The sequence below is a fragment of the Orcinus orca genome, chromosome 15 (genome assembly GCF_937001465.1).
Source record: "Orcinus orca chromosome 15, mOrcOrc1.1, whole genome shotgun sequence".
NCBI classification, from domain to species: domain Eukaryota; kingdom Metazoa; phylum Chordata; class Mammalia; order Artiodactyla; family Delphinidae; genus Orcinus; species Orcinus orca.
This window is the reverse complement of record NC_064573.1, coordinates 2,154,599-2,175,018: the sequence shown is the minus strand read 5'-3', so window position 1 is coordinate 2,175,018 and position 20,420 is coordinate 2,154,599.

The following is a 20,420-nucleotide window of genomic DNA, read 5'->3' as shown; positions in this document are numbered from 1 at the left end:
TCAGGAGGCACACCTATTGGTTGTGACTGTTCTATTGCTTCTTTGATGACATAAAAAACCAATATTGTCAAAAAGTTTTATAAACAAAACCAAAAGCCAAACAAGCTGGAGAAAATTGCCGGAACTGTAACAGACACTTCGGGTTCATCTCCTTGAACTACGAGAGGCTGTACCACTGGCAGGGAAGGTTCTACACAGTGATTCACGGGAAATGGAAATATGTAAAACAGGACCAGCAAGATTTCCTTTCAGTAATGCCAAGGGAATATCGGTCAGCTGTAAATTGATGGAGGTGAAATCCAGGATAATATTCAGCATTGATCTGGGTGTGGATATACAACTCCCCCTCTCACTGCACTTGGAGGAACACATTGGTACAACTGCCTTGGAAAGCTGTTTAAATAGTGCCAAGGGGCTTCCCTGGTGGCGCAGTGGTTGAGAGTCCGCCTGCCGATGCAGGGGACATGGGTTCGTGCCCCGGTCCGGGAAGATCCCACGTGCCACGGAGCGGCTGGACCCGTGAGCCATGGCCGCTGGGCCTGCGTGTCCGGAGCCTGTGCTCCGCAACGGGAGAGGCCACAACAGTGAGAGGCCCGCGTACCGCAAAAAAAAAAAAAAAAAAAATAGTGCCAAGATGCATAGACATCTCCATAGCCTTTGACTGAATAATTGCACTTCCAAAAACACAACTTAAGGAAATAATTCGAGATGCAGACAATAATTTATGCACGAAGATTTTTATTCCAGTGATACTAATTATATTGAAAACTTGTAACAATATAGCTAATAGTAGGGACTACTTAAATACAATACGTTTTGGGATATCCTTACAAGGGATTATTTATAACCAGTAAAAGGAAATTTTAAAATGTCTTGTGAAAAATGAAGTTCAAAAAAGAAAAAAAGATGATATAGTATGATTCAGTTACATGTAAATATATGCGTTTTAAAAAGTCTGAAGTAAACGATGTGGAAATGTTGGCAACAGTTATCTCTAGGTTGTGGAATTATGGATGACTTTAATCTCTTATTTATACTTATTTACACATTTTCCCCAATGAATATGCATAAGGCTTATTTAAAATATGCGTGTATTCTTAAATCATATAAACTTCCAATCCCATCCTCTTCTCAGAATTATTACTTTTACAGCTAAGTATGCATCCTCTCTCCCAACATTTTTTATGCAACTATGCACATTAAAAACAAAACCAAATAACTATAGTTTTGGTTACTTATTTTTTAACGTGGTTGACATCATGCTGTCTCACATCTCGTTTTCTCACATATCTTGGAGATATTTTCATGCCATGCCATGTAGTTGAACTTATTTTATCTTTTCTTTTTGACATGGCAAGCGCGATCTTTGCTTGTGAACAACTTAGTGTGATCCATTCATGCAGCTAATATGTAAGTATGGTAAGTGTGACCCGTGACAGGATCTTTCCATACGTCGAACTCAGGATATTTATGTGAAAGTCCATTTCTACGATTGTAAAATGTTGCTATGATTCAGTTATAACCTACTGATCACCTACCGTGCGACAGGCAGTAAGACAGCTGATGGGATGAGAGGTAAGCCGAGGACACGGGGTTGCAGAAATGTTCTCTCCCGACTTGTCCCTCATACAAACCAGAGCTAGTGGTGGGCACAGTTGGCCACTCTCTGTCTTTTGAAACTTGTCTCTTCCTTTGGCTTCCAGAATGTTATGTTTTCCTGGGTTTCTACTAATTCTCCAGTGGCCCTGTCCATTGCTCCTCTGATTCTTCCTTCCAAGACATCTTCAAATATTCGAGCTCCTGAGGACTCACTGCTCGCCCACTCCCTCTCTCTGTGCTTGCCTCTGGGGTGACTCACCAATGCCATGGTTCTCAGTATCAGCTGTATCCTTAGGACCCCACTTATATGGCTCTGAACTTCAGATCCTTGTGTCCAACTGCCTATTTCAGTTGCCACCTGGAAGACTTACCAGCATCTCAAACTTCATGCGTCCTTTGCTCACTTTTATTACCTTTCTATCACAAACGTTGACAGCTTCTCATCATCAGAAGGAGGTGGAGGCTCTAGGTTTCTTCCAGAATTCTGCTGTTCTTTTAGTCTCGTTGACAAGGGTTTTCTTAAGATGAAAGTAGCCGTATTAGGGGCAGGATTTAGTGACTTCTTTTTTAAGATTTTGTTTTTTGATGCAGACCATTTTTAGAGTCTTTATTGAATTTGTTACAATATTGCTTCTGTTTTATGTTTTGGTTTTTTGGCCCCAAGGCATGTGGGATCTTAGCTCCCCGACCAGAGATTGAACCCGCACCCCCTGCATTGGAGGGCGAAGTCTAAATCACTGGACCGCCAAGGAAGCCCCAGGATTTAGTGACTTCTAATCAGGGCCAGAGGAGTGAATTTCCTGTGAGTGACAAATACTGGACGACAAGGAACCGTGAGCCCAGGGAGCTATTCTGCATGTGCAGCCTCCTGCCAGAGCGCTCCGTCCTATCTGCGCGTGGGCGGAAGTGATCATGCAGTGTGTCTGTCCCATTCCTGAACCTTGAACACTCCTCAGCTTCACCCGTGAAACCTTACTTCTAACATTTATTGTGCTAATTCACAAACCCTGGTCAAACAGAGTGTTTGCAGGCTCTCCAGTGTGGTTTTGGAGTGTGTATTCTGGATTAGAATAACTCCAATATTTACTAACACTTCTAGGGTATGCAGATTAAAACTAAGACTCACATGCATATTTACCAAGCCATCTCTGCTAAGTATTTAAAAATACGCTACAGCAATATGCCAAGACCATATTGCTTCCCTGCCCGTGTTCTCAGTAACTGTGCCGTTATCTACCCAGTTGCTCATGCTGAGCCGGCGTTATCCTTGCTAAGACCTCTTTTTCCCTCCACCCTGAGATGTTTAACCCGCAACTACGGTTGGTTATCTTCTACAGTATCTCCTGAACATTCCTCGGTATTCCACCTGCCTTGTTGTCAGCCTGGTCCAAGCTGTCCTCCCCAGAGACTGCAACAGCCCTACTTGTTCACGCCACCTGTTCTTCCATTTGTAATTCACGTGTGGAAATGGACAATTCATACCTTTTGGCCATTTTCAATATGTATTTTAGTAGGGGTTTTTAGGTTGTGTTTTATATTGATCTATTATCCGATATGTGTATAGTGTCTATTTCCATCCATTCTATTCCTCATGTGGTAATTTTTTAGTGCCATCTCCTGTAGTAGAGAAGTTTTACACTTTTATATGGTTGAATCGGTCAGTCTTTTCTGTGTTGTTCCCCTCGTGCTTTTATAGTTTGTTTTGTTTTTTTCACGTTGAATCCCTTAATCCATTTATAATTGATCTCTGAGATGCTGCCACAAATGCAGTGCACCCCCAATGATTCTCAGTCTCTGAGTCCTTCTATTCTAAATTTTAGTTTACTGGGAGAGAACCTCTGATGGACTCAGTTTTGACGATCAAGTCAGTTGGAGAGGATACTGTAGCACAGATCACAGATGTGGTCAGCTGGTGTCCACTCTGTAGAGGGACATTGACAGTGAGTGAGGCAGCCACACCCCTTGCTATTTAAACTGAGCAGGGTCCCATGGGGCTCCTGGGCACAAAAACCTTTCTGTGTCCCCCATTTCTTTGATTACAGGAAATAGGCTTCATTCAGCCTCCAAGACCTTCCCTGAGCTCCAGCGAGACAGGTTCAAACAGTTGCTAATTAGGGAAGGGAGGGGATGCAGTCAAGAGAGACAATAGCGCAGCCTTGGGGAGGGTCCTGGTCCCCCCTCAAGGGATACACAGAACAATATCTTCGAGCTGTTTTGCAGCTACTGAAACCCCCCGCCAGGTGGGAGACGTTAACTGTTTGCTGCCCACAAGCACGCAGACCCGAGACTGGTGGAACCAGAAGGTTGATGATGCCAACTCCCGATTGCCTCACCACCAGCCGGTCAGGAGAATGTCCACGAGCTGACCACGCCCTCCTTGAACCATGGCTATAAAACTCCTCACTGCCCCCTCCAGGTCGGGACACACAGTTTTGAGGGCGTGAGCCCGCTGTGGTCCCCTTTGCCTGGCAAAGCAATAAAGCGATTCTTTTCTACTTCACCCAAAACTCTGTCTCTGAGATTTAGTTCGGTGTCGGGGGACAGAGGCAGGGTTCAGCTTCGCTGTCCACTACAAGGGTGAACCTTCCATTTCTGACCATAATTATGGTGCATGTTATGCATTTCTTTCTCTTGTCTTTTCAAAAACTGAGAAAATACTCTTGATGAAGCAAAGGCAAAAGGATTCAAATTCCTATCATGTTTGTGCAAGAAAAGCTCAATTACCAATTGCTTTTCTCTGTTGTAATTACCCACGATTTGAATGTTACAGAAGTAGCCTAGAAGAAATATTTGAAGAGAGACTTTCTGTCCTATCTGTGAGCTCTTACCATGACTATTTCTGTTAAATTTAGGAAGGAAGAATAAAGGTAATTTGAATCTAAAAACCTTGAAATCAGTGGTGAGATGCTCTTTATTAAGCCAGAAACATCAGGATGGAAAATAAGAAATCAGAGTCTCGGCCCCTTAGGTTCTTGCCCACATTTAGTTTTTAACCTGCTGGGTGCATTTGACTAACTACTTCTCTGTTCTAGGATTTAGCAGGTTCTTTGGAAAAATTAGGCAGTTGGTCTGCAGGTCAGTAACGTTTTTAAGGCTCTAACATTCTATGATTTTATAGCTTTTCTACATTTTCCGTGGGTGACAGTGAAGAACTTTCATGTTCTTTGAGTTCCCACTCGTGGCCCGATGTTGGGCAGAGCAGAGGACGTCAGCTGGGATTTACCAAGAAGTCAATATAATAAACGTTTAGAACCTGATGTCCCAACAGAAATGAACTTGTTTCCCGGAATAACCTAGTCCAAATTATAAAGAAGATTCCAGTCCCTTTTTTGGGTTTCGGGAACAGTGATTCGGGAGTATTTTGACACTTTTGCATAACAGGCGTTTTACGGATTCAGAGAATCCTTTGAAAAAAGAATGTTGGCTGATTGCACCGCTGTTTCCCGGATCCTAAGCCTTCAAGAGGAAAATCACGTCTTTGTGTTATTTTAGGCGATGCCACCAAACAATCTTTGACAGCATTGCCTCTCGCAGTGTGAACCTGGGCTTTTGAAACTTCTTGACATTAAGATGGGAAAACCAAGGAGAAAATCTAAATTGAGTTTTATGAATCTTCCCTGTTGACTCGTGGGTCTCAGTTGGGGAAGATACTGTTCAATTCTGTGTGACTTTAAGTCTGTCACATCTATGGAAATCATCCCAACTTATCATGATGCCTAGTAAATTAGTATGAATGGGATCGTAACAGACAAGAGCCAAATCTGACTCCGTGTTGGATCTGTTTGTTTCACTTTAACCTTTGCTTTCCTCTGCTTTTGTTCACTAAAAGGATACTGTCTCTGCACAATGGCCTGCCTTGGGGAGACCTGGCCCTCTACCTGAATGTTAAACCAAAGTGCCTTTGTTCAGGGAGGCATCTGGACCCTGTCCACCTGAGGATGGCTGCAAAGAAGAAGAAATTAACACATCCCCTCCCCGAGGCTGTGGCCATTCCAGGGGACATTTGCAAATCTTGTGGCCTTTTTACTTCCTCATCTCCTCCCCGTCTCTGTTCTATAAAAGAAACTGGCATCCAAACCCCGAGAAGATGGTGTTTCAGAGATGCTAGTCTGCCGTCTTCTCGGTCTGCTGGCCTCAACACTTCTTCTCCGATTCTATGGCCTGTCGTGTGGCGAGCAGAGCGAGCTTGGACTCAGTAACAGGATTAGGGGGAGGGGAGGAGAGAAAGGTAGAGAAGAGGAAACAAAGAGATGAAAGATGGACCTGATTTCATTTGCTTCTGTTCTGTCCTTTCAGTAAGAACTTAGGAGGCACGTCCTTTCCGTCTGTTTACCTGTATCCCTCTGCTGTGAAATGCTCTTTGTGGAGCAGGTGTTTCAAGTTCATTTTCCACAGCGGTGATGGAGCCGTCCACCTGGCTGACGAGAGCTGTGGCTTTGCCCTGGGTCCAACCTGCAAACAAAACTACCTGTTCCCTTTGTGGACTGGTCTCTGATTTTCATGGCATTTTTTAACCTCATCAATAGAACTAACCAGTTACAAATCCTACCTGTTACAGTTCCACTGAGGATTTCCATTATTTTCTTTTGAGGGTTTTAAAATCATTCCAAGAAATCCAGACAGCTGGGTGTTTTTTTTTTAATTTTCTTTTTTAAACAAGGCAAAAATATCCATTTTGTTCTGCGTGGTGTTTGTAGATTAAATTGATGAAACCCCTGAAAGCTGACTTCGTTGTGAATAAATATAACATCATGGTAAGAAATTGACCTTCAACAGAAATTGCATTAGGACACGTAATTTGGGACAGTTTTACAGCCGGCCAGTTATGTCTCTATCTAATCAAGGGCAGGTCATTGCTTATGGAATAATAAACTATGTACTTCCAGGCCCTGAGTCCTAAGGTCAACTCGCACAGCCTCAATAATCACACTGACTCAGTTTATTATAATGAGATTCACTGTGAAGCCAGCTTTTCTCCAGATACACCTGTTTTGAATATTGAATATAGAGAGCGTTTCTTCTCCTGTATTTCTTTTTGTATAAAAGCACCTCCACCTAGAGTCCTTACAATGTCTACCTTTTCCCTGGTGTTGGCAGAGATTCCAGGTTACCCCTGTAGACGCTCTCCACCACCTGTCACAGTGTGTGGTGGAGACGTCTATATACCGTGAGGTTTATCAAGCTGGGGGAAAGGATTCCAGGGTGTGACGCTGTCGACTTCAATCATCTCTTAGCCTTTTCCAGACACCCATTTGTTTCACTTTCTCACAGTTTCTCCTTATTTCGTGGCTGTAAATGGCTGATGGAGCCCCACTTACCGCTTTCCGAACAGGCCCTTGGCGACCTTCTACATTGTTGCCTGGTCTTTCATTAGGCTGATTTCACTGCCCTGACGCTTCTCCCCTCTTCATTCAAAGATAGCTAAAAACCCAGCACTGTGGAACAGAAGCTCTTCTGCTTTATGTTTCAATCCAACAGGCCAGTGCTTAGAGACTACGGTGATGACATAAGGACATTATTTTTAGAATGACAATTTTAAACAGGCACGTGGGAGTTCCGCCTGTTGACGTTTCCGTATCTTTTGATTTCTTAGAATGTTACACATTTTACATGTCACATCTCCTTGCTTTGTCATAAGCTCATCTGTATCATTCAATCAGAGCCCTGTAGAGGTGAACCTGAAGCCCTTGTAACATAAATTGAGGGTGATTAGTTTATTGAGAAAACCTAAAGGGAGGGAGCTGACTGTGGGAAACAGAGTTTGGGAGGGGCTGAGAGGACAGGGCCACACCGTGATGGAGGAGCCTTGGTTGTCACAAAAATTCAGCGAGGTCGGCCATGCCTACAAATGCTTCGCGTGGTGGAAACTTTGTAGGGAAGGCATGGAAAGGGATCCTTAGTCACACCTGAAGTGAAGTGGTGAAGGACTGGGAAGGTTGTGTTCAGCAATGATGTGCGTGTATTAACTCAGCTTGGAGATGACGAAGGATGCTAGCCAACTGTGCTAGCATGCACCCATCAGAAACACCAGCTAGTTTGTCTGCCTTGGGGAAAAGGAGAGGAACACTGAGAAAGCCCCACAGCTCAGGTGCACACGCTCACCTACTTCTGAGGCTGGCCCGGAAGAGCAGAAGTAGCCCACTTCTGAGGGGAGGACCACGAACCTGAGGACAGACCCTACTTGTGGAACAGGTGTGTCTGAGGCCAGCTGCAGGTGGACAAGGCCCTGAGGGAAACGCTCCAGGATTCTGGCCCCTCTAAGCACAAGGTGACATCAGCCCACTTGCTTTCCACATCCTCAGCAGCAGCAAAACTCTGACAGCATCATATCACTCTTAAATGAATCATTAGTCTCAATATTACAAGTGTAAAAGAACTGTATTTCAAGATTTTGAAATTCTTGTATGTACATAGATATTAAAAGTACTCAGATATGAGATAGTCTCATCCACCAGAGGGCAGACAGCAGAAGCAAGAAGAACTACAGTCTTGCAGCCTTTGGAATGAAAACCACCTTCACAGAAAAGTAGACAAAATGAAAAGGCAGAGGGTCATGTACCAGATGAAGGAACAAGATAAAACCCCAGGAAAACAATTAAATGAAGTGGAGATAGGCAACTTTCCAGAAAACGAATTCAGAATAATGATAGTGAAGATGATCCAGGACCTTGGAAGAAGATGGAGGCAAAGATCGAGAAGATGCAAGAAATGTTTAACAAAGACCTGGAAGAATTAAAGAACAAACAATCAGAGATGAACAATACAGTAACTGAAATGAAAACTACACTAGAAGGAATCAATAGCAAAATAACTGAGGCAGAAGAATGGATAAGTGACCTGGCAGACAGAATGGTGGACTTCACTGCCGCAGGACAGAATAAAGATAAAAGAATGAAAAGAAATGAAGACAGCCTAAGAGACCTCTGGGACAACATTAAACGCACCAACATTCAAATTATAGGAGTCCCAGAAGAAGAAGAGAAAAAGAAAGGGACTGAGAAAATATTTGAAGACATTATAGTTGAAAACTTCCCTAATATGGGAAAGGAAATAGTTAATCAAGTCCAGGAAGCAGAGAGAGTCCCATACAGGGTACATCCAAGGGGAAACATACCAAGACACATATTAATCAAACTATCAAAAATTAAATACAAAGAAAAATATTAAAAGTAGCAAGAGAAAAACAAAAAATAACATATAAGGGAATCCCCATAAGGTTAACAGCTGATCTTTCAGCAGAAACTCTGCAAGCCAGAATTGAGTGGCAGGACATGTTTAAAGTGATGAAAGGGAAAAACCTACAACCAAGATTACTCTACCCAGCAAGGATCTCATTCAGATTTGATGGAGAAATTAAAACCTTTACAGACAAGCAAAAGCTAAGAGAATTCAGCACCAGCAAACCAGCTTTACAACAAATGCTAAAGGAACTTCTCTAGGCAGGAAACACAAGAGAAGGAAAAGACCTACAATAACAAACCCCAAACCATTAAGAAAATGGGAATAGGAACATACATATCGATAATTACCTTAAATGTAAATGGATTAAATGCTCCGACCAAAAGACACAGATTGGCTGAATGGATACAAAAACAAGACCCATATATATGCTGTCTACAAGAGACCCACTTCAGACCTAGAGACACATACAGACTGAAAGTGAGGGGATGGAAAAAGATATTCCATGCAAATGGAAACCAAAAGAAAGCTGGGGTAGCAATTCTCATATCAGACAAAATAGACTTTAAAACAAAGACTGTAACAAGAGACAAAGAAGGACACTACATAATGATCAAGGGATCAATCCAAGAAGAAGATATAACAATTGTAAATATTTATGCACCCAACATAGGAGCACCTCAATATATAAGTCAAATACTAACAGACATAAAAGGGGAAATCGACAGTAACACAATCATAGTAGGGGACTTTAACACCCCACTTTCACCAGTGGGTCATTTTGGGTCATTTGCAGAGACGTGGATGGACCTAGAGACTGTCATACAGGTGAAGTAAGTCAGAAAGAGAAACAAGTATTGTATATTAATGCATATATGTGGAATCTATAAAAATGGTACAGATGAATGGGTTTGCAAGGCAGAAATAGACAGATGTAGAGAACAAACATACGGACAACAAGGGGGGAAAGCAGGGGGTGGTGGTGGTGGGATGAATTGGGAGATTGGGATTGACATGTATACACTAATATGTATAAAAGAGATGACTAATAAGAACCTGCTGTATAAAAAATAAAATAAAATTCAAAAACAAGTACTCAAATATTATATTCTTGGGTTTTGACACACTCCAATTTCTCAGTAAGTGTTTTTACTTTTGGAACTTAAAATCCTTTTTTCATTAGCTTTCCTTTTCTGAAAGTCCCAAATAAGCAAAATTTTTAAATGTCATGGACTTTCGCATATGAAAGGTCGGTCAAATACATTTATTAAATGAATGTCACAGGCATAAAAATCTGCTCTTTTTCCTTTAATGAAAATGTCAACCCGCTTTGTGGTTGTTCAGTAACTTAATGATAGATGTGTTCTTAATAATGGTGTGAGGGCTTCCCTCGTGGCGCAGTGGTTAAGAATCCGCCTGCCAATGCAGGGCACATGGGTTCGACCTCTGGTCCTGGAAGATCCCACGTGCTCCATGCCATAGAGCAACTAAGCCCGTGCATCACAACTATGGAAGCCCACGTGCCACAACTACTGAAGCCCGTGTGCCTAGAGCCCGTGCTCTGCAACAAAAGAAGCCACCACAATGAGAAGCCTGTGTACCGCAACTAGAGAAAGCCTGCATGCAGCAATGAGGACCCAACGTAGCCAAAAATAAATAAATAAAATAAATTTATAAAAAAATAATAATGGTGTGATATGGTAGTTTAAAGGAAAAACAACCACATGGGTTTCACAAATTTGGCATAAAAGGGTAAAATGATTTACTCAAATTATCTCAGATTTCCTTTCCAGAAAGAAAATTTTACCTTAGCCCGGTATCTATGCATATACCTAAAGTCTTAACTATCAGCGTAAAGCAGATGGTTTAATTAATGGAGCCACCTTCCCCAGCCCGTTTTTCCAAAGGCTTTAAAAACTAGAGCTGCATTAGGACTGTATCTGTGTCCTTGTCGCTCAATACTGAGATTATTTTATTGCGTGTTTACACGTAGGCTTTCTAAGCTGCATTACCTTTCTAATTACAACAATTATCTGCCCATAATTTAGGCCAAATTTGAAGTGCTTACAATTTCTAGAAAATGACTGGGAGGCAGCACATGAGCTGCACATGAGCTGGGATCTAAAAGCCCCTGAGCAAGTGAACTGTGTGATTTTGGCTGTTATCTCCCATAGGAAAAAAATCCTATCATGGTTAATCTCCTATCATGGTTAATCTCCGACAACATCCTTTTTGTACCCATCCTGTACTTAGAGTATGGCATGACCATTAAACTGGACTCCAGGATTTAATCATTCATATAATATGATGTTAATATTAAGCATGTTCACATATTTATTAATCATATCCAGTGCAGAGCTTTCTAGAGAGATGGCTGGACCACAAAACCACTAAGTCTCCAATGAATGGTCTTCGCTACTGCCAGCCCCTTGATTCTTACATGAGATCTGCCCAGAAGACCAGACACGGATAAAAATGCTGTTTTATCTGCTGGTTGGCCCTTTTGACCTGTTACTGGTTCAGTTCTTCGCACTGGTGAGCTGCGACGAACTGGTGTCATTAAGCCTTCTCTTCGTGCTCACAGGCAGTGTGTGTGGGCGGCCTGGATGTCTTCCTGAGAAGAATTGTTTCTCCAGGGGAGTCAGCAGCAGGCACAGGATAAGTACGCGCACGCATTTTATTTACTAGAAGGTGACTGTAATTCTTTTATACTGAACCACTTTTGGATTGACGGAAAGACAGACTATTTCTCCCTAAGACCTAAGGCAGTGAGACTAACGCCGTTTTCACCAGAAGGCTGTCCCCTTCACGTCCACACGGCTGTCATGGGGCTTCCTAGGGAGAGGAGGTCAACACTCCCTTCCACAAAGGGAGGCCCCGGGGTGGCCAACATCACACCGGTTGATTGAACTTAGAATGTGCTAAGAAAGATTCAGCGGGAAGGGAAAATCACAAAGCAGGACGTGCCGTGGACCATCACGGTTTCCCCCAGATCATTGTAATAATGGACAGCTTCACACGGCCATTCTTCCAACCCACGATCCACATCGCTGCCCTGAGAGGTGTGAGGGTGAAGGTCCGGTTTCTCTTAGAGGCCGATATTCTCTCTAGTGTGCTGGTTCCCGTGTTTTCAGCCATATAGGGGCGTCTGAACGTCAAGGTCTGGAGATGTTCTTGATTGTTATGGCTGGGAGAAGGCAGTGCTACTGCAGGGAGTGGGTGGGACCCAGGGACGCGGCTCAGCATGCTGCAATGAGCAGAACGTCCCAACCACCCACCATCGTCCAGCCACCGTGTCTGTGGCGCTGAGGCTGGGAAACGCTGCCGTGTGCCGTACGCACACATCCTCTTATACATCGTCTTATTTTGGAGGACGAGGCAAAGCCAGTGAAGTATTGGAGTTCAAAGTCAGAAATGTCAGTATTCAGATCTCTGGCGCACCACTTACTAGCCCTTTGATCTGTTGACTGAAGGAAAAAAGCACCACGTGAGAAGGATGAGTTAAGTTTCGTTTGGGGCAAAATGACTATAGCCCGGGAGACAGCGTCTCAGGTGGCTCTGAGGACCTGCTCTGAAGACATCGGGGGGAAGGTCAGTATAGATGTGATTTCAGTGAAGGGGGGACGTGAGGTCAAGCTCACAGTTTGGCAGAATATTGCTTCCAGTCACAAGAAGCAGACGTCTCCGTCAAGGATTTTAGTGCTTCTCCAGATACCAGAAAATGCAAGAAACCGGGGTCATAAAATCTTCTCCTGGAAACACCTAACTCTCTGCAGCCCTGTTCTGCCGGTTTTCACAGAGCACAGAGGGCCTCATTCCTGAGCTCTGCTCTGAACTCCTTTCAGGGGGTGTGGAAGGTCAGCGACAGCAGTGGCTGGTGACCTCACCCTTGTAGACGCAGGTGGTGAGTGACAATTTTCAGTTGGCCACGTGTGCCGGTCTCCTCCCCGAGCAGGGAAGGTTGATGGACACAGCAACTTCTGGATGGAGGGCGTTCAAGGCTGCCCTTGTAACTTCGCAGAGAAGCTCTAAATGCGACGGTAAAGATCCAGTCGCTGTGGGTGGAGGCGTGAAGGTGGGATTTTGGCATAAAAGCTCCGAGTTCCCTGTGAAATGCCCTATTTTATTTAAATTTTTTTTGTCGTAGGGATTTGCCTTCTGTGCAGCCTCTCCTGTGCTGTCGGTGCGATGCTCGGACAGTGTTCTCCCACTTGACTCCAGGGTCTTTGCCGTCTTCCCTAGAAAGCCGGTTATGAGCTAAGGTGTGTCCGACTAGGGGCGAAGCCTGGGGGCTGGGGAAGGGCTGCGGCATGTGTTTCCCCTCCACGTCACTCACCTCCCCCCCAAGCTCTTTTCCTTGGGGTCTCCTTACTGTGTGAGTGGAAAGTGCTTTGCACTGCCTTTGATGTGTTAGCCCAGGGATTCCAGGCAGGGATTCCAGGCAGAAAAGGCCCTTGTGGCTCCGTGGTGCCCAGCAAACAGCACTGGGCTCTGGGTCACGAAAGGTGAGTTCACCTGCGGACAGGAAGCTGGCACAGTGCAGCACGTAGGGATGCGGGTGCAGGCCGGCTGCGAGGTTGAGTCCTGTTTTCACCATTTACCAGTGAACATGTGGCTTCACTGCTGTGGTTTGTAAAAGGTGGCAGTGACAGTAACTACCCCGTAGCGTTGTGGTGAGGTTCCCGGGGCTGCATGTACAGAACACCTGGCTCAGAGCTGCCCGCAGTGAGATTTCTGCATTTCATCTTTTGCTCTGCACCTTCTCCTCTAGGGCAGCCTCATCCGTCTTAGCGCCCAGTGACAGGTCTAGGGCTCTGGGCTCCAGGACTGTCACTGGTCCCCTCATTCTGTGTGCTTAACACTCTCCTCCCATCCCTGCAGCCTGTGGAGAGCGGAGGTCCTCTCCCCCTTCCTCCACTGGTCCAGGGGGAGGGGTGGCTTGAATCCCACCCCTTCTCAGCCTTGAGCCGTTTAATTTGGAGCAGAGTCTGTGGGAGGGGGTATTAGGGATAGAGGCTGGGGCTAATCCAAGCCTGGGAGACCCTCTGGCTGTCAAACGTCATGGGTGAATTAAATGACCAGAGAGCCGCTGTTTGTCTATAGACTTTCCTGTCTGTTCTCTGCAGGAGTGATAACTAAAAAGGTACAGAAAGTCTCCAGCTCTTGTCTTTCTCTTTAAAAAAAAAAAAGAAAAAGACTTTTATTCATTCATAGATCTCTGTGCTGTGATCTGACATATTTGCATGTGCCTTGTTACCTCCAGTGCTGCAAATGCCCTGTGATGTCATTAGCATCTGAGCCCTGATGACTTAAAACAGCTTTGTGGGGGGATGCGGTGAGGACAGCCCTCAGCACAGCCAGGGTATGTGAGGGGGTCCGTCTCCCACAAGGAGCTGGAAAACCGTGGTTGGTTCGGGTCCAGGTATCACAGGCTGCTGGGGGAGCCCGTGGGCGATGGGCGCCTGGCAGGATAGCAGACGCGATGCCGCAGTTCTCAGAATCAGTCAAAAGAAGAAGATGCTCTCTTCTGAGAAATACCAATTAGTGGGAGCCGGGAGTGTGGACCAAAGAGGCTTACGATTGCTGTTCTTGGATTTCAGCCGCAAACACTCGCCGCGGGCGTGATGTTTCCACTAATCGCCCCAGGACATTATTAATGAAAACATAAAGGACTCTGCCCACAAAGAAATCCTAATTTCTCCTCCTAGTTGAGACAGGAAGCAAGGAGGATTGAGATCATATTCCCTTTCCCGTGATGGTCTGGAGCAAGACATAAAAGTGATTCACAGCGTTTGAAAAGCCAAGATGCCAGATGACAGCTTCTCAAGACAGCGGTGCTGAGGGCCTGAGAAAGGTGAGCAAGGATGTGGGTGCCCAGTGTTCTGACCCACGTGGGCGCATTTAATGTGAAGATGCTCTGAGAGGACGGTTTCTTAAATGAATATCTTTTTTTTTTTTTTTTTTGTGCGGTATGCGGGCCTCTCACTGTTGTGGCCTCTCCCGTTGCGGAGCACAGGCTCCGGACGCGCAGGCTCAGCGGCCATGGCTCACGGGCCCAGCCGCTCCGCAGCATGTGGGATCTTCCCGGACCGGGGCACGAACCCGCGTACCCTGCATCGGCAGGCGGACTCTCAACCACTGCGCCACCAGGGAAGCCCTAGATGAACATCTTTTCCCGTGACTTGCCATGCAAGCCGAGTGCACCCCTCCAAGGCCAAGATACACTCTATTTCCAAGTTAACAGTTTCCAGAGTCACAGAGTTCTCTCTCCTTGTTTATGGAATTGAATTCAACCAGAATCTCAGAAAGGCCGCTGTTCTCACACCCGGGCTCTGTCTCCCTCCTGAGCCCCCTCCAAACTCCCTAACCGTCACTCAAACCTTCCTCTTCATGCTCAGCAGAGGAATCCGTCTCCTGTTTCATTAATAAATTAAAAATATCACATAAGAGATATCTCAGCCTCTTTGCGGAACATCTATAAGCATCTCTGCATCTTTTCGGTTTTGTTCACGGTGGGAAGTGATCCCTCCCTCCATTCCAAGGGCATTTCACCTTAGGAACCTCCGTCTCCTCTCCTTTTCTGTTAGCTCTTCGTCCGCATTTAAGCGCTTCCTGTACTTAAACAAAGTCCTCCTTTTACTTTTCTCGTCTTCTCAGCTCTCATTCTTTTTATCTTTTGTCTTTTTCCATTTCTTCAAACCAAAATATTGTCTGTAATCTGCGTCATTTCCTCATCTCTCTGCCTCTCTCTGTGTCTGTCTCTCCCTCTCTCTCCCTCCTTCTCTCTCTCTCTTCTATGTTTGCTCCATTCTGTTTCATCCTTCATCCCTTCACTGCACCATCAAGGTGTTCAATACTTTTAGTATTTTAGGTAGAAGTGTGCTTGGGTTGTCCTGTGAGCAGATCCCTTCCCTCCTGGAATGTCCTCCTTTGCTTCCCTCACACCCCCCTCTTCCAAGGCTCTGTAGCACTTTGACTTATAGTCATTGAATTCATATTTTATAATTATTTGCTTCATAGCTATCTTGTCCCCAAACTATAAGTTTTATGAGGTTGTGGATTATGTTTTCTGTCACCAACTTTTTCATAGTACCAATGGTGCCGGGAATATTGTGGGGTCCGTCTCTCTGTATGTGTTTATTGACAACATTTTGATGCAGGTGTGGTTTTTTTGTTTGTTTGTTTTACTGAATATCTAGTTGTAGAATCCATAAAGGGTAAGTTTCAGCATTAATTGGGGATCACTTTTTTCCTGGGCGGGTGTGGTGAATAAATGGGGTTATTTTAGCACGTGTAAGAGCAGTTAAGATGATGGAGGAGACTGAGTTAGGAAGGTTGAGTGACAGCCGTGGGCTGCGAGCCTGAGAGAAACAGAAGGCTCAAGGGGCTGGGGACTTCGTAAGTAACGAAGATCAGAGAGGGTTACAAGAAAACAAAGTTATAGTCGAGAGTAAGCATTGGAGCTTAGCATTTTGGGGCATATTGGCATGGGAAGGATGACCCGGGTTTGGGCAATGGGACTAGTAAAGTCTGATGGAGATGAAATTCTTTAAACTAACATAATCTTGGAATAGTGAGGCTTCACAGACCACTGAGATGTCCCCATTCATTACAGGAGTTGGGTACAGAAGGGGGTTTCAGTCTCCAGTGGATGAGGCATGAATGAAGTGAGTCTGAGGTGGGCTTGGTGTGGGTGGGAGGTTGGGAAAATGCGAGCTCCCTCCTTCTCCCATCGTCCTCTCTGACCTTGGGGGATGTAGGGTCTGGAAGGATTAGAAGCTTCCATGTCCAAAGGCTGTAAGGAAGTAAGGCTTCAGGTAAATGTCAGCTTTCAGCCTAGGCAAGAAATGGAGAGATTCTGCAAAAGTTAGAGGACAAAAGTGGAGTTTGTTTACAATGTAAAGATGATACTGGCAGGTATCACTGGGGTGTGTGTGTTGATTTTGAGAAGAACCAGGAATGAGAAAGTACAGATCCACAGGATAGGAGGTGGGGGATTATTTAAGGGGGAGTTCCCAATATTCATGGACACAGAAATAGAGACATGAGGTCTGGTCAGAGGTAAGGAGCTTCACATCCTTAACTCTGGCCGAGGGGCTGCATGTGTCTCCGTGACGGAGAATGCCAGCAAGTGTGATATCGGGAACCCAGAGGACCCCTCCCCAGATCAACAGGGGGCAGGAGGCCCCCGATGGGGCTGCAGCTCGGATGCTTTGGGGATGGCGGCAAGGGCTCTGGGCCAGGGGCATGGGGACACTGGCGAGCACTGTCTGGCCCGTGTTGGAGGGGGACACATCTGCTGAGCAAAGGCACACAGAGGAATCAGTTGCACAGGTGCTGTCAGGGCCCTAGTTTGACGGGGAGGGGAGAAGCTGGGTCTGATGTTGGAGAGCAGCTGAGCCAACTTTCTCTCGGATGGACGCCCGTTGCACCTCAGGCACCTGTGCTGTGCTTCTTTCTGCTTCTGCCTGGTGCGTGCTCTGCATGGCACGTTGGGCTGCCTTCTGCGGATACAGAAAAATAATGAGAGCGATAAGATTCTTGCACTCGTTAATTAAGCTTACAGTGTAGAAGTGAAGAGAGACAGCAAGTCATTAATTATCCACGCTGTGCTTTAATTAGAGCTGTGGTCTTCAAGCATCTCAGAATTGGGAATGAATTGTGTCAGTTTGCTAGGCTCTTAGACTGTCTTCTCCGTGAGGTCTTCTGAATCCATTCTTTGGTCTAAACTTTGAACTAGTCCCATAATATGCATTTGGCTTATTTATGAACTAAGCTTATTACTTAACTATGTTTCCTATTCATCATTTTTTTCATCATCATTTGTATTAGACCACAAGTGTCCAAAGCTGGACAGTTACTAATTTAACTCTAGTCAGATCATGTTGGGTACAAATGAGTGTTTAATAAATTATGTTGGACTTATTTAGAATTTTTTTTTTTTTTTTTTGTGGTACTCGGGCCTCTCACTGTTGTGGCCTCTCCCGTTGTGGAGCACAGGGTCCAGATGCGCAGGCTCAGCGGCCATGGCTCATGGGCCCAGCCGCTCCGCAGCATGTGGGATCTTCCCGGACCGGGGCACGAACCCGCGTCCCCTGCATCGGCAGGCGGACTCTCAACCACTGCGCCACCAGGGAAGCCCGGACTCTCAACCACTGCGCCACCAGGGAAGCCCGGAAGCAGCTTTTAAAGTGGGTAGATGGGGGCTTCCCTGGTGGCGCAGTGGTTAAGAATCCGCCTGCCGCTGCAGGGGACCCGGGTTTGAGTCCTGGTCCAGGAAGATCCCACATGCGGTGGAGCAACTAAGCCCATGCGCCATGACTACTGAGCCTGCACTCTAGAGCCTGTGAGCCACAACTACTGAGCCTGTGCTCTAGAGCCCGTGAGCCACAACTGCTGAAGCCCAAGCGCCACAACTACTGAAGCCCATGCGCCTAGACCCCACGCTCCACAACAAGAGAAGCCACTGCAATGAGAAGTCCGCGCACCGCAACAAAGAGTAGCCCCTGCTCGCCGCAACTAGAGGAAGCCCGCGCGCAGCAACGAAGACCCAACTCGGCCAATAAATCAAGATTAAATTAAAATAAATTAAATCAAATCAAATTAAAGTGGGTAGATGGATACAGTTTTATGGGGCTGCAGTCATAATCCCTGGGCCTCCAGACCTGGGGATCTGGAGGTGTCCCCTCCACACAGGAGGGGACAATTGCAAAAATTGAAGTTTTTTATTTTATTTTTTTTTATTTTTTTTAACATCTTTATTGGGGTATAATTGCTTTACAATGGTGTGTTCGTTTCTGCTTTGTAACAAAGTGAATCAGTTATACATATACATATGTTCCCATATCTCTTCCCTCTTGCGTCTCCCTCCCTCCCACCCTCCCTATCCCACCCCTCCAGGCTGTCATGTTGGTGGATGCGTTGTTCGTATCTTTTCAGCGCTCATTGAATTTCTGTCCGGTAGTTCTATCGGTTACTGAGGGGTGGGAGGTTGTGCAAGTCCCCAAGTACAACTGTGGGTTTGTTTATTTCCGTTTGGCTCTACCGTTGCCCTACCAGCCATGAAGACCCAACATAGCCAATAAATAAATAATTAATTAATTAAGAATTAAAAAATAAATAAGCATTCATGTGGTAGCCCTGTCCTACTTGGAACGTTCAGGGACAATTTGGGTCTCAAGTAGAGGTTCTGTCCTGGCTTTCTGGGCTCTGTTATATCAACAGGCCTTCCTGGGTCACTTGCCTTAGGTCTTCAGATTCAGTAAATTAAGAACTAAATTTTGTTTAGTAAGGAGTTGAAAATCAACATTTTTTTTCTCTTAGCAACAGACTTGTCTGTTTTGGAGGTCATGCTTTTCTACCCAAGTGTATCTGTTATGTTTTCTTTCTCTACAGGCCCTTTGATGTTAAAAATGAGGGTTATTTAAGGCTCTTAAAATGTATTTTTAACATTGGCATCTGCATGTATCATTTTACTTAGTACCAATAATTGTTCATTTGAACAACTTTTGCTCAATCTCAGTTAACTGAGACCTACTCTTTGGATATAACAATCACTGCAGATATCTCCATCTGAACACTCAAAGTACGGTTGGTTAGGCATGACACTTTTAGTTGATTGCCCAAAAGGGACACGTTAGCTTTGACCCGCCGAAGCTCTTCTGTCATCCTCTGTAGTGAGCATCACCCATTTTAAAGATGATTATCCATCATTGGGGATTTAATATGTGTTTACTGGGAAAGGGCAAAACTGTCTGGTCTGTTGGCAGGATCAACTGGACTTATGTAAAATTCCATGATGACACAGAGAATTCTGTAAAATGCCTTGAGGTTTGGTACTGTTTAAATAATTTCTGTCCTCTTGTGTATTTATTTTATGAATGTATTAAACGTAAATACTTCCTGTCTTTAGAATTATATTCTAATGCTCTTTGCTTTATTACTGCTTATTATAAAATTTCTATAATGGCACTAAATTTCATTTTAAAATTGATGTGACAATTATTATATAAACAATGAAGCCCTGGATGAACTAATGTATTCCCATCCCCCTTAAGAGTATTCAGTTCTCATCCTATTATTATTACTTCTAAGACAGTGCACTATTTTCTTATTGGGTAAAGGCACCGGGTCGATGTTCCTTGTTGCAGAATCAGAAATGATTTCTGAAAGCAGCGTGTGTGTCCTCAAAGCCCTAAACCAGAGTCCTAGGAGAAAAGCACTCCCAGGATTGTCATATGGTCACTAGTTCACAACCTACTCCTCAAATCACCACCTGTCTTTGCAACAGCAAATTCCAGGTCAGGCCACCATGAATTGGCAAAAGAGAGGTAGTATAAGAAAAGTTGCAGCTCACAGCTAATCAGGTTTTAATTAATCCAAGCGAAGTCTTATTTCCTAAAATGTTCTAGTTTATTAGATTTAGCTCTTCCCTGAAAAAATAATTAATCTGAGAAGTAATTGCCCTTATAGACAAATTGACTTAGGCTGTCTCCAACTAAAATTAATCAAAATGAACAGTGAGCCGCAGCAGTGGCAGAAAGATGGCTTGGTGATCTGGGCTGCATTGAGTCTTCATGTAATTCTATAATACACAGAGATATTATAAATCACCTAAACTGTATTTATGACCAGAAAAGTCA